The sequence below is a fragment of the Vipera ursinii genome (genome assembly GCF_947247035.1).
Source record: "Vipera ursinii genome assembly, chromosome: 1".
NCBI classification, from domain to species: Eukaryota; Metazoa; Chordata; class Lepidosauria; order Squamata; family Viperidae; genus Vipera; species Vipera ursinii.
In genome coordinates, this window is record NC_139512.1 from 99,979,783 (window position 1) to 99,995,731 (window position 15,949).

Sequence of the window (15,949 nt, forward strand, 5' to 3'; positions counted from 1 at the left end):
AAGTGGCTGGCCAGTCTCTTCTTAAAAACCTCCAGTGTTGGAGCATTCACCACTTCTGGAGGCAGGTTGTTGCACTGGTTAATTGTTCTAACTGTCAGGAAGTTTCTCCTTAGTTCTAGGTTGCTTCTCTCCTTGACTAGTTTCCATCCGTTGCTTCTTGTCCTGCTTTCAGGTGCTTTAGAGAATAGCTTGACTCCTTCTTCTTTGTGGCAGCCCCTGAGATATTGGAACACTGCTATCATGTCACCCCTCACTCTTCTCTTCATTAAACTCCACATACCCAATTCCAGCAACCGTTCCCTATATGTTTTAGCCTCCAGTCCCCCAATCATCTTTGTTGCTCTTCTCTGTACTCTTTCTAGAGAAAAATCAAACAGTAAAATAATTCAAGCACTAGGAAATGCTGAGGCAACTTAATGTTATATATATAGGGCCTTTAGAGTAGCATAAGAGTTTTTGCTGTTTTGCTAAACCCTGTAAATGTATCTGTGGTTCCTATGCTACAGTAGAGTTCTTTGCACTTGGCAAGTGTATTGTAGTAAATGCATTTGAAACTTTAATTTCTATATTGTTAAAAGTTTAATTTGCTGGAGTAGTTTTACTGTTTTATTAGTCTGTAATTATTTTTATGCATTTTCTTAGATTGTTTTGGATCTTACGGTAACCAAAAAGTCAAAATAAATGGAATGAATGAAAATGGCCACTGCTCAATTACTTTTCTGGCTGAGATAAGTGTTTGGTAGGCAGAGAAAAGCACTCTGCAATTCAAGGGCATTTTTTTCTGAAGTAAAGTCTGAAACTCCATTTCTATCTTGCATATATAGTATACCTAGCAAAAGAAAGTCAATACAACAGCAATGATATTTCAGCACAGCAACATCTATTTACAGCTTGATCTTATGAGCTATTTATTCTGTCTGTGAATCTCTCTTATCTTTTGAGCAGATGGTCCCCAAGGTGGCTTTAGAATAGGATTGTATAAAATTACAATGATAAAATAAAAGCATGATCATTTTGTTGTTAAAAGGAATTATGCTCTTAAAATGACTCCTAAAATAAAACTGGAGTAGAGTTTGCTTTATATATAGCTTTACCCTGTATTTCTGCTCTCTCTACCATAGCCAAACATAATTGGCTCAAATGGGCAACAAACATATAGATAACATGTTTTGAACATTTTTTTCCAACTACAAAGATTCAACATTGCCAAATTTACAACAACCAAAATCTGTTTAAATATAGGGAACAAAAGAGGTCCAGTGAAAATGTCTTGACTTTATTTTGAAAACACATCTGTAGAAGTCCAGTATGAGCATTGCCAATATTTGATATGTAAAGTATTTTGGTTTGCAAACAATTCACTCATGAAGCACTGATACCTCACCCTTAGGGTCCAAATATGGAGCATCCCTTACATTCAAGAACCATTGTGTGCAGATGTAATGACAATGAAAAAGTGATCCATTTTTGATGTTACACTTTGTATTGGCCTTGGTACTTTCCTGGGCTGGTTTGGGGGGTTTGGATTGGTAGGCAAAGCATTATGGTGGTTCTATTTCTTTCTCTGGGACTGGTTCCAGTAGATATTGGGGTGGAAGAGAGCAATTCAATCTCCCATTTGGATTAACTGTATACATTTTACAAGGAACTGTCCCTCATGAACATTCAGAAGAATGTAATGGCACAGAAAAGGTTTAATGTTTCAGGTTATGTTTAAATAACACCACTGCTGTGACGCCAGTAGCTTCCAGGTTCAATTCATGGTGCTGTTTTTTTTATCTATAAAGACCTACATAGCATAAGAGAGATTATTTGCAGGAATATCTGTGTTCCATTGTTTCAGCTTGCCTCACCAGATCTGATGGAGAGGGCAACCTCCAAATACCTTGGATCAGGCAACATTATCTTGCTGGACCCAGGAGTAAAACCTTCTCTCTTACAGATGGTCCCAAGCCTGCTAGCCTTTTACTAGGCATTAAAGACCTGGCTGTTCTGTCAGGCATCTGAGCTAGGAAGTTAAGCAAGCTCTGCAGTCTGACTAGTTTCATTGGAGTTTTTCTTTGTTGTAAATTTGGAAAAAAATATTTTGGGTCTTAGACATTTGTTATGTGGATGGTTGGTATAATGTTATTGTTACTGGCATAATGTTGTTGTTCCAGTTTTAACTTTTTGTGCATCACCCAAAATCACTGCTGTGAGATAGACAACCCAATCAATCAATCAATCAATCAATCAATCAATCAATCAATCAAATGAATAAATATTTTTAAAATATGTGCTAGCTCATCTATTGCATCAGCCGTCAGTGACTGACCAATGGAAACAGCATTAACTCTTTGGGGTTTATCTGGAAACAGTTTAGAGCAATCCTGCCAATTGTGTCAGAACCAGGACCATCAAATCTGGCCTGCAAAAATCAAATCAACCACTACATGGGCAAGTAAATTGGATGTTTTGAATCTCTTTGTTGCCATCAAGCAGTCATTCTAGTTAGTATGCACTAAGTCTTTATGTGCTTTTATTAGCTTCTTTGCCCTCATCATTGTGCTGCTCTAACCAAAGTCTAGATTTTCTATGGATGTGCACTGGCCCTGTTATAGACCACAACCAGTTAAAAAAAGTATTAAAGGGTAAACCAGTACAACATGTACATTTAGGTCCAAAGGAACATGCTACCTTACCTTGACAATATTTAGGCCACAGTATCTCATGCTCCCAAATTAAGATCTCTTCCTTAATGAAGAAAATACCAACTCCTCCTCCTCCACCCACCAGGCTACACAGGAGATAAAGTTAATTTGAGAAACTACTTCAGTTATACAAGTTGCCCCATATCATGTCAGGCAGGCATACAATTCCCCCTTCATGATGTGGCCTCAGTCAGATTTTGACAAATCCTCCAGAGTTGAGATTATTGTTATCGTTTTGCAAAGTTCTGCCATGAACTATGATATTGATATATGATTGCTTTAAAAGACAAGCAGAGATCATAATCCCTGTATTCCTGATATTCTTATATATCTTATATAACTCCCTTATATTCCCTATATTGGCTTAGAAAAGCCAATCTAAACATTACAAAGAAAGTGACAAGCAATCCCTTAGATTCATTTCTTCTTTGTAGGACAGAAGGCTAAGCAGAAGCATAATTCCTTTCTGTTTAGTCATTCTGGGTTTGAGACAATGTCTATTTAATAAAATCTAAGCAGCCCTCCTGGAGAAGAGAATCCCATTTCCATGCAAATTCTATACCTGATTTGTATATTTTACACTTTCTTCCTCACGTGAAGCTCTATGGTGGCAAGGAAAAACAACTGCTTTTAATCTGATAACTTTAATATCAAATGCTGTGGAGAGATTGATTTTTTCCAGAATGTTAAAATGAATTAAATCAACATAATTACAAAACCTTAATAGTGCTCCACTAATTTCAGATCAGTACAATTCTACTAAGGCGATACGAGAGAGATGAAATCCGATAGGTGTTCTGGAGGGCAGAACTGAGTCTTTAGTCCTCCTTTTGCCACAGCTATTTTTCTGTTCAGAGTTGTATCTTCTTTATTCCTGGAGGGGAAGGAAGATGCTCGTGGGAACAGAGAAGCAGGACATTCTCAGCTGCAGCCACTGGAACTCATTCGTGCCAGAAATGTGTCAGAGCCAAAGAGTGTCTTAGCTTTGCAAATGATTGAAACAACACTTCCCATTGTTCCATCTTTCTATAAATGGCAGTCCCTGGAATTTCACTTGGCAGTTGCAATTTTTCTTTGGCTCTTATAACCTCCATTCAGAAAAGTTCTATAGCTAGTTTCAGAGTTCGGAAAGAAAACTTGAAGGAAAAGGGGTAATTGTGTTCCCTCTTTCTTTGGCTAAATTGAATTATGTGAAGTGCCCACTGATCCTGTAATAATAAGCAAGATAAATAATACCTCATGTTGAAACTGTTAGTAGGTAGGTTTGTAGGCAAAGCCATTAATGCAATATGGTTTTATAAAAGAAAGAGTTTGAAACATTTACTTAGGGATGACTGTTATTGGTATTAAAACAATAGAAGAATCTCTTTGGATTTCCTGCCTTATTTCTATTTCTACTTCTCAGTACTTGAAGACTCTTCGAGTGACTCAGTTTAAAATTAACAATCTGTTCTGTTTTATGGATGGTGTTTTGAAACCGTTTGAAATTTAATAGGGCTGTGAAACAATTCAGACCTGAAAGAGATACAAATTGGCCCATTCTTAAATCCAATGCACCATTTCCAGGAAAAGATGCTGCTTCTTTAAGGCTTTGCTGATAGGACAATGTGCACCTCCAAACATGCTTCCCGTCATCTCTCCCCTTCAAATCTAGAGTGCCCCACAGCCCTATGATGTGAAATAAATCCTACTGACCACTCTGGCACACAAGACATTTATAAGCTAAGGAGAATAGAACAAGAAAATCTTGCTGATGCTGTTACCTAGTTTGATAACGAAACGTTCAGAAACTATATTGAAACAAGCTTGGGGAGCAAACCACTGCCAAAATAAATCCTATTTTTAAAGTTGCAGAAGTGGGGAACTAAATTATAGTGAAGAAAAATCTGCAATTCATATTAATCTATGCTGCTTTCACAAATCTATCAATGTATCTAAAATGCTTTAGGAGTCTGCTCAATGTTAGTTTAAACACTGTAACACAAAACTAATTCTTCTCTATGTTTGTTGAAATTAGTTGTGTTTATTGTTGAGATTTCGTTAAATATTGAGTTTTAAGTCTTACATTATGTTAAATACATAGTGCTCTCTTTGTGTTTCTACGAATGTCTTTTTCTCTTCCGTATACTTTTATCCTGTTGAAATTTAACATACTTTCTCTTAACACAGCTCTCTTATCATCTTTTTAAGGTCAATTTTGTTTCAGTGAATCAGATATTTGTATTGTTTCTTTCTCCACCACGTAGGATCAGACAACAGTTCTGGAATCAGAATATGTTTTTCTATTATCTTGCTGATTTTGATGGATTGTCATCCGTTAGTTTGACTTTGCAGGGTTGAAAATATAGCATTAAAATGTTTTTTTCCCTCCTATTTTTCTCTCTTCTTCTTCTCCACCCCCACCCTTTCTGCTGTTAACTAAAAAAAGAGAAACATGCAGAAAAATAAGTTTGAAGGAAAGGTCATTTGAATAGTGTTTGATAAAGACAGTTGTTTTTGATGTTATTTTGCACAGCATATAAATTTCATTGCCAGCAATTTATAATAGCAAATTATTTAATCAGGGAACATATAGGTTTTATATGACAATCTAGTGGATGAGAATTCTGAATAGAGAAATTACTCACATCCTGAATCACAAATACGTATAGATAGAAAAGTTAGATCTGGCAGGTGTTATTATGCATGGATTTGTACTACTTTTTAAGCAGAAATGCTTAAATGTGATGACAATAATTTGGAGCTTATTGGACAAAATAGGAGCAAAATGAATGTTGCAAAGTCTTTGTCATTAACATTTTCACACATTATGCAATTTTCCAGAAGGATGATTGCCGATAGGATGTTGAAAACATTATTAGAACTAAGCAATATGTTCATACATTAAATACATTCTGCACCAAGAAACAGGCAAAAGTAAAACATTAAAAAAAAGTCAAAGGAGAACATACTTTGAGTACCACAAACTTTGTGAGATTCTGCAGGGTTCAGTACTTTGTCTGTTTCTGTTTAACATCTACATAAAGTTTGCTAGGTGAGATGTCATCAGTATGCTGACAATAGAACAGAACAGAACAGAACAGAACAGAACAGAACAGAGCTGGAAGGGACCTTGGAGGTCTTCTAGTTCAGCCCACTGATCAAGCAGGGGAACCTATACCTATTGTTTCTCATCCTTCCCTCTGGTGCTCTGGTGAACAACCTGACCGACTCTGCCTTGTGGCAGCCCCTCAGATACTGGAACACTGCTATCATGTCTCCCTATTTCTTCTTTTCTTTAGACTAGCCAAACCCAAGTCCCGTAGCCTATCTATCTATCTATCTATCTATCTATCTATCTATCTATCTATCTATCTATCTATCTATCTATCTATCTATCCTAGATAGATAGATAGATAATTAGATAGATAGATGGTCTATCTATCTATCTATCTATCTATCTATCTATCTATCTATCTATCTATCTATCTATGATAGATAGATAGATAGATAGATAGATAGATAGATAGATAGATAGATAGATAGATAATTAGATAGATAGATGGTAGATAGATAGATAGATAGATAGATAGATGGATGATAGGATAGAAAGGAATGGAAAATAAGGAAGGACTAAGGAGAAAGAAGCAGTATTTCTAGAAATCCTGGTTTCCTTTCCCAAACTGAGTGTATTTTTGGCAGCAGAAGGAGCATATAGACAAGTATTGAGAAGTTGGAGCAAAATCAAGAATATATTGAAGATGCCCTCTACTCATTTCAATCCTGCTTGCAACAATTTGAAAAAGGGTAGTTCCATAGCTGGGCACCTTTGTTCTGCTTTTTTTATTCATCCTAAGTGCCACATTGCATTTTTACCATTCTGTTTATGCTTTATACTGCTTCTACTCTCTGAGTACACCGTCTGCTGGTTGTAAATTTTAATAGCCAAAGGATCAAAGCCAAACACATACATGATGGACCTCATACTTCACCTGGTTCTAGTTAGAGTCTCCCATAATATATTTATTTATTAGACTTTTATCCTGCCTTTATAAGTAACTCAAGGCGGCAACTCCTTGCTTCTCCCGTTTTTCCTCACAACAAGAATGCATGGATTGGGCTGAGAGAGAGAAAGTGACTGAATCTCCTGGAATACCCGAATAAGAACTACATTACTGAAGAAGAATGAATAATGGTTATATCCAGTGCTTTTTTTGTAAAACAAACAAACAAACAAACAAACAAACAAACAAACAAAAATGGTGCCAGAACTCACACATGTCATACAACCTGCCTTGCCTACCCTACATGGTTTACCTTTGTAGTTGAAAAAAAAAACCTTCATTTTTAGTGTATCTAAAAAACTAGGATTTTGTTCAAGGTAAGTTAATACTAGTATTAATGTTACCATGCACTGTGTGGCTTTAAATTAGAAGAAGGCATTTTATTAATCTTTTGGGACATTTACCACTGGCATACCCATTTAGTTTAATGAGTAGAAATGTCAGCTTTCTATGTGGAATGAAATTGGCTCAATAAAACAAAATTCGGCCGCTTGTAAAAGATTGAATTATTTTTAAGAAGTTGTCAAACAAGGTAGAAAAATTTACATTTGAAGTTTAATATGGATATTGACTTGAAACAAATTAAAGTTGAAACTTTGTCACTGAACAGATTACTTTTAATTTACCTTTAAGTTAAACCCAATTTAATAAATGGATCTGATTAAACCTCATACTGTAGGTCTACCTTTACATCTGACCAATACATAATTAATATATATTATTATTAATAATAAAACCTCCAAATCACAAAACATTGGCTTTATTCTTATTCTTCCCCTCTGTAGTTTGAATATAAAGTATAAAAGACTAAAAGGAGATTTTCGTAGACATCCCAGCCTTTGAACTATCCAAGAAATCAAAACAGCAAAGTTTCACTGTCGGGCAAGCTTCCATGCCAGCCGCCTTTCTTTCCTCTCACTTTGCCTCTTTTTAACCTCTCACACACAGCACCTTCTGTAAGGGAAGGCGAAAGTCTCGCTCGCCCTCTCATGAAAGATGGCCTCCATGTTTATGTGTCTTCCATCGCCACCATTGGCTTCCACACCACATGGTCTGACCCAGCCAATCAAGCCACGCTCTGGCTGTGATGGTCCAGCGCCTCATGGCTCCTCCTAGAGGAGGCAGACAGCACTAAAGGGCATCCTGCTCACACTGTACTGCCAGCGGGGCATTTTCCAAAGCAAATGAGGATAGGAAGAGCAACAATAAGAAAAGAACACAACTCTGGAAAATCTGTCGAAAAAAGGTGCCAGAACTCTGTTCTGATGCATTCAGTGATTTAAAAAAGCCCTGGCTATATCAAAATATGATGATCTATAGAGGCCTCATCAATGTCATATCTAACTGTCTGGATACTTAGAATGATTTCATGCCTGAAGAAAAATGAATTCATAAATCAGGTCCTGTGGCTTTCCTAATCCTAATATAGATTTTGATCTATAACTGATATTCTGATGAAGAGTAGATGATATCTATTCTTACCATATTTTAGCATTCTTTATGAATTTGAGAAAGCTATACCTAAAAGAGGAAGCACAATCATTTCTGAAATAGAATAAAACATTCAAACAGTGCTTTCTCAACATCAGCTGAATGTTCTTTCTATTCTTTAAAATGGTCTCCTGCTGGTCATGAAGAATAAGATCTCATTTCCCGCAGAGAAAGTAGCTTTAAAATTTCACTCATGCTCTGTTATCTGATTTGGACAGATCTAATCCTTGAGAACTCATCAATTTTCAAACAAATAAGCAACAAAAATCCAGTGGCTGTAAAGTGGATTTTTTCTTTCTTTCTTTCTGCATCTGGTTAGCACCTAAGATGTTTCTTAAATAGCACTTGAAAATACAAATCTTTACATCTGTAGCTGAAGCTGAAGGATACTAAGGATTTCTTAAGGCTGTGAACAGAATATTTTACATTTCTTTCAGGAAAAGAAATTTATTAAAATGAAAAATAAACTCTTTAGGAGCAATTGTTTTCATAAAAGAAACCACTTCTGGCAAAGACGCTTATGATTTATGTTTCACTTGGCAAACTTGGCCTAACCATTTCCTTGCTCATGATTGGAGAAGCCTGTAGTAAATGAGGGAGGGAGGGAGGCACCTGTTCTCGGAGCAAATGAAATATGTTTATTCATAATCAGTTTATGCAGGAAGCCTGCTCCAAAGGGTTTATTTAAATTTTTGATAAATTTACCTTGTAAAAAACTCTTTTCATAATTGGTCATATATATGTATATGTATATGTATATGTATATGTATATGTATATGTATATGTATATGTATATGTATATGTTTATGTTTATGTATATGTATGTGTGTGTGTGTGTGTGTTTGTGTGTGTGTGTGTATCTCCAAAAAATAGGTAATAAGAATTTAAAGAGCTTTTCTTCTTAAGGTTTAGTGGAAAGGCCTTATTTTATAAGAATTGTTGTTCTTTGCTCTCTAAACATAGTGCCAGCATTTAGTAATCATATTCTAAGACTTGCTGTATCGACCCTCTGTCTGTCTTCTTCTTTTGTGAGCAGGAGAGAGCTTTATTATTATCAGACTTAGTAACATTTCTGTACTCACTTTCTTACGTGAAGTAGGATTTTCTTCATCAACTTAGTGCATGTCACTCAGGAAATTGAGTTTCAAAATCCTCCCTGCCGTTTTTAATTTCTGCAAGGTAGAGTAAAAAATTGACTCTAGCGTTTTTTAAGACACTCTCATAGTTTTTAAGCTGCTTGGATTTTTCTGAATGGCTTGACCGAAATGCCTATCACTGCAAACTTGTTGATATTTGATAGCAATACTGCTAACCTCTAGAGCAGACATGTCAAACACAAGGCCCAGGGGCCGGATCCAGCCCGCAAAGTGGTTTCAGGTGGCCCGCGAAACCATCCTGGAAACAGTGAGGGAACGGCCCCCATTGCCTTGGCCCTGGTCCAGAGACCCTCCTTTTGCCAGAGACCCACAGATCTGCCCCACTCCTGCCCAGGCCCCCATAGGCACCCTTGATGCAAACGATGTAGAGCTGGCCATGCCCACCCAATAGGCCATATGCACTCTAGCCACGCCCAGCCAGTAGGCCACGCCCACCCTGACCATACCCACCCGGCCCCCTGAGGGCAACCGCAATGCTGATGCGGCCCTCAGTGAAATTGAGTTTGACACCCCTGCTCTAGAGCCTTCTGATATAGTTGGGCTGCGCAATGCTTCAGATTTGATTCAGAAGAGATGCTTTAAGTCTTTGGGAGCATGAATACAGAATCTCTCTGTGACTCATTAAAGCAGCTTCCTCTGTTTCTAGTCATGAGATCATGGAAACAGTACTGCTTTAACAAGTGAGAGGCAGACGCTGAATCTGTACTCCTCTGTACTCTCTACTCATATCCAAAGTACCAAATAGTCATTTCTCTTTCTTTTTCTTCTTGTACCTTGCATACTTATGTCTATACCTCTGTCTCTGTCGCTCTGTCTCTGTCTCTGTCTTATCTATCTGTCTGTCTGTCTGTCTGTCTATCTATCTATCTATCTATCTATCTATCTATCTATCTATCTATCTATCTATCTATCTATCTATCTATCTGTGGGATTCAGCCAGTTCGCAACAATTCGGCAGAACCGGTAGTTAATTTTTTGTTGGCCAGGCCCAGAATGGACTTCCAGAAGTGGCATCCACACAGAGAACTGGTTGTTCACATATTTGAATCCCACCATTCTATCTATCTATCTATCTATCTATCTATCTATCTATCTATCTATCTATCTATCTATCTATCTATCTATCTTCTATAATTTTCCATCCTTAGCAGAATGTAGCAGAATTTGATCATTTCTTTATTATAACGGAATCTCCATACACACATTTTGGTTTCTTCCCTAACATTGCAGTTAGTTTTATTCCTGAATTACTCTGCATAAAAAATTATATCATAGATGTCTAGACAAGTCCCATTTGTTATAGTTTTAGGGTCCCAGCATAAATAAGAAGCTTCTTAATTCCTAATTAGTGGATACATCCAATAAAAGCCAATGAGGGCAAATTATGCACAATTTTCTTGTACAGTTACTACTACTGTTACCACCATTACTGTTGTTATTAACATTGTGCCCCATTTTCCCAAGAAATAGTTTAGTGTGCAAATGATTTCCCATTCTGCTCTCAAAACTATTTGGGAAGTTAGGTAGCTTGTCATTATCTACTGAGAAAATGCCATATGGTGTATTATAACTTGACAGTTCCAATGCTTATTGAATGTTTTATTGTCTAGAAATAGCTAACTTCTCTTTGATTTACAATTGCACTCAACAAAATGATCTAAATTGGATAGTGCTTCTTCCCCCATTTCTTTAAGCCTTGCTCAGAAATTTAGCTTTTGGCATCTCCTTTGCCCTTCCTATTCCACACCTTGCAATAAGAGGGCTAATGAAGGAGTTGTCTCACCGAAGTCCTACTTATGAAGCATTCCTCCTTAGAAAATCATAGTCAGCAATCACAACGTTTTGGTAACAAGAACCCTGGGAAATGTAATTATCTTAGTGGGCATGTGGTCACCCTGGAAACTACTTGTTTGGGACTCTGCTCATTAGCAAAGCTTCCAGGTTGTCTTACTAAGTACATAGTCATCTTGAGAAAACACAATACACCATAGGTCCAGTCTCATGGAAAGATGCCAAGAAAGAAGAAATCACTGGAGCTCCTGAGTATGAAGGGTTGAATTGACAGAGATCTTTCAGGAAGTATATATATAGATTTCCATAATACTGTAGTTCTTCAAAGCTTGAGGGGAGGAAGCAGATAAGTTTTATATTTTCTATCATTAAAGGATCTGCATATCTCAGATGGGATGGGAACATAATTAATTAACAGTTGAGATTTCTGTTCCCCCCAAATGGACAATGTATGCATATTCACCTGCTTCTTTTTTCCCATTACTCCATCTGGCAGTATAATTTATACCGATGTGGCAGCAAGATCAGTTTCATTTTTCACCCTCCTTTCTTTTTCCTAAGTAACTTGGCTGAAGAAGAGTTCTTAAAACTCAAAAATAGTTTCATAACTTCAGTTGGTCTAATAAAGTTTTTGTTTTTTTATGTATTTCCTACTGTCTTAGCCTTTAGGATGTTATCAAAACAGAATTGCTTAAACGGATCTTTGATTGGTAGACATCGTGACCAGAAGTACAAATGAAGTAGGCAGGTAAGGAAGTAGTATGTTGAACATGACTTCTGTCTGAGCTTAAAATGTTCTTTCTTTTTTATTATTTCTTTTGGAGGTGGTCACTGTAAATTCAGGGTTGTAGCTAAAGGCAGATCTACTTGTAAGAGAAGACAAAAACAATAACTACTGGGGTTTTCATCAACAAGCACATTGGTGTTTTGAGACCAAGACAGAATGCAGGATAACTGCAGTGTATGCCTCCCAGCATACACAAAGGACAGCACAGCAGGAGGCTGATGGTGCAGATCAGCAGAGGGGTTGGACAGCTCCGGGCGTTAACTGCTCACTCAGGATAAGCCTAATGACTTAAGCTGTTGACAGCCCCAGGCATGGTCAGCCTGGTGGGAAGCCAGGATCTACACCCATTGTCACCTGCACTGGCAGGAAGCCCAGGTTTGAACTGATTGGATGCCATCCACCTGGGCAGGTACAAATAGACGCCAGGCTTCCTTGTTTCCCCAGTTCGTTCTGTTCAGAATAAACTCATCTTTACCCCAGCTCTGTGTCCGTCTCTATGTGAAGCACACGACTTTACAATAACAGAGTTGGACTGGACCTTATAGGTCATCTAGTCCAACCCCCTGCTCAAGCAGGAGACTGTACACCATTTCTGACAAGTGGCTGTTTAGTCTCTTCTTGAAAGCTTCCAGTGATGAAGTACCCACAACTTCTGAAGGCAAGCTGTTCCATTGGTTGATTGTTCTCACTGTCAGAAAATTTCTCCTTATTTCTAGGTCAGTTTCCATCCACTGTTCTTTGTCTGGCCTTGGGGTGCTTTGAAAAATAGGTTGACTCCGTTCTCTCTGTGACAGCCCCTCAAATATTGGAACATTGCTATCACGTCACCCCTGGTCCTTCTTTTCACTAGATTAGCCATGCCCAGTTCTTGCAACTGTTCTTCATATGTTTTAGGCTTCAGGCCCATAATCATCTTTGTTGGTCTTTTCTGCACTCTTTCTAGAGTCTCAAAATCTTTTTTATAATGTAGTGATCAAAACTGGATGCAGTATTATAGGCGTGGTTTTAATAAGGCTCTATCGAATGGTATTAGTTCCTCACATGATCTTGATTCAATTCCTCTGTTGATGCAATTTGCAATTGCATTGGCTTTTTTGGCTGCCACCACACACCACTGGCTCAAATTTAATTGATTGTTCACTAGGACTCCAAGATCCCTTTTACAGTTACTGCTATTAAGCCAGGTTTCATCTGATCTGTATGTGTACTTTTGGGGTTTTTTGCCTACACTTTTCTTGCCTAAGTGTAAGACTTTTCTCTATGTTGAATTTCATTTTGTTAGATAGGACCCAGTGATTAAGTCTGTCAAGATTCATCTGGATCTTGAGTCTATCATCTAGGGTGTTGGCTATTCCTACCAGCTTAGTATCATCTGCAAATTTGAGGAGTTCCCCTTCCAGTCCCTCATCTAAGTCATTTATGAAGATATTGAAGAGTACTGGGCCTAAGACAGAACCTTATGGTACCCCACTGCTTACTTCCCTACATGTGGATGTAGTGTCATTAAGGATTACTCATCAAGTAAGGTTTGTCAGCCAGTTATAAATTCATCTGGTGGTGATGCGATCTATCCCATTTTTGTCCTAGCTTACCAAGAAGTAGGTTGTGCTCTATTTTGTTGAATGCCATATTAAATTCTAGGTAAACTATCTCCACAGCATTTTGCTGGTCTACTACTTTAGTCACTTTGTCAAAGAATGAAATAAGATTGGTTTGGCATGATCTGTTTTTAACAAACCCATGCTGAGTTCTAGCTATAACTTTATTTCTTTCTAGATGTTTGCAGATCTGATTTTTGATTATCTTTTCCAATAACTTCCCAGGTATTGATGTTCGGCTGATTGACCTGTAGTTTCCTGGGTCTGTTTTCCCCCCACCTTTTTTTTGAAGATGGGAACCACATCTGCTGTTTTCCAGTCATCTGGTCATAGATTTTTGAAAGATAGGGTACAGTGGTTCTGAGATGACATCTGCCAGCTCCTTCAGAACTCTGGGATGTAATCTGTTAGGTCCTGGTGATTTATATTAATCAAGATCAGACAGGTGTTCTCTTACCATTTTCTTGCTTATTTTAATTTCTGCTTTCTCTCTACTGCCTGTTACATCTTTGCTATCTTCTCTCTTTAGTGGACCAACCATTCCCTTGATTTTTTTCTTGTTATTTATATATTGAAAGAAACTTTTAAAATATCTTTGACTTTTGTTGCAAGTCTTTGTTCATTCTGGGCCTTTGCTTTCCTGATGATCTTTGCAGATTCTGGCTATCTGCTGACATTCTGCCTTAGTTATGTGTCCCTCTTTCCATTTTTTTGTACTTATCCTTTTTCTATTTCAATTTATCAGACAGATCTTTGTGCAAACATGCTGGTTTCTTCCTGAGTTTCTCGTTTTTCTTTTTCAGTGGTATTGTGCTGGACTGGGCTTTTATGATCATATTTTTAAAAGTTTCCCAAGTTTCTTGAGTTGTTTTCCTCTTTAGGATTTTCATCCAAGGAATCTTTCCCAAGGTCTCTCTGAGTTTGTTAAAATCAGATTTTAAAAATCTAAGACTCTGGTATGATTATATTCTATTACTTGCATTTGCATTATATTGAACTCCAATATGACATGGTCACTCTCACTCAAAGTTCCTGTAATTTCAACTCCCTCTATCACTTCTGTTCTGTTGGTTGGAATTAAGTCTAGTATGGATGTCCCCTCCTCTGCCTTTTGGACAACAAAGTTGTCGGCTAGATTAATTAGGAACCTGTTTGATCTCTCACTTGATGCATTTTGTAGGTTGAGTTTCAGAGTGGTTAGACTTTCCTCTAGACCCTTTAGTTTTTCTTCTAGTAACTCATTTAGTTTACATTTGGTGCATTTATAGTCTGGGTTTTCTATGGGCATAAGTGTATACATGGAGCATGTTTTGTAGATCATAATATTATCAGTTTCTTTTTCCATGAGTGGATTGAAAAAAAAATTGAGAATGAATCAAAAACGTGTAAACTATTAGTATACTTTATAAAGCTTTAGTAAGGCCACATCTGGAATACTGCATCCAATTTTGGTCACCACGTTACAAAAAAGATATTGAGACTTTGGGAAAAGTGCAAAGAAGAGCAACTAAGATGATTAAAGGCCTGGAGACTAAAACATAATGAAGAACGGTTGCAGGATTTGGGTTTGGCCAGTCTAGACAAAAAAAGGACTAGGGGGGGGGACACAAAAGCAGTATTCCAATATTTGAGGGGCTGCCACAAGGAGGAGGGGGTCAATTTATTTTCCAAATTACCATAGAGCAGGACAAGAAACAATGGTTGGAAACTGACCAAAGAGAGAAGCAACCTGGAATTAAGGAGAAACTTCTTAACAGTGAAGACAATTAATCAGTAGAACAGCTTGCCTTTAGATGTTGTGAGTGCTTCATCACTCGAGGTTTTTAAGAAGAGACTGGACAGCTACTTGTCTGAAACAATATAGGGTCTCCTGCTTGAGCAGGGGGCTGGACTAGAAGACCTCCAAGGTCCCTTCCAGCTCTGTTCTGATTCTGAATGAAAATGTAGTAGGTTTTACCACGTATTTTTAAAAGGGAGAAAATGTCCAATTTAGAAATTTGATATTCTAACACAGACCATAGGGCAGTGATAGCAAACCTTTTAGAGACTGAGTGCCCAAACCGCAACCCAAAACCCACTTATTTATTGCAAAGTGCCAGGGCCGCATCAGCATTGTGGTGTCCTCAGGGAGGCACCTCTGAGTGCTGCCTCTGTCACGCAAAAACCGGGGATGCAAAAATGGGCCACCATGTTGCAAGGTGCAAAAATGGCTGCTGCCATGCCACAGGTTGCAGATACAAAGTGCTGCACCACGCAAGAAGGGGGCAGGGCTAGTGAGTATCACTCAGGCACCGGACCTGCCCCATTTGCAGCATGTGCGTGCTTGCGGCCCCGTGAGTGCATGCACTCATGCCATAGGTTCGCCACCACTGCCATAGGGCTTACATTGCTC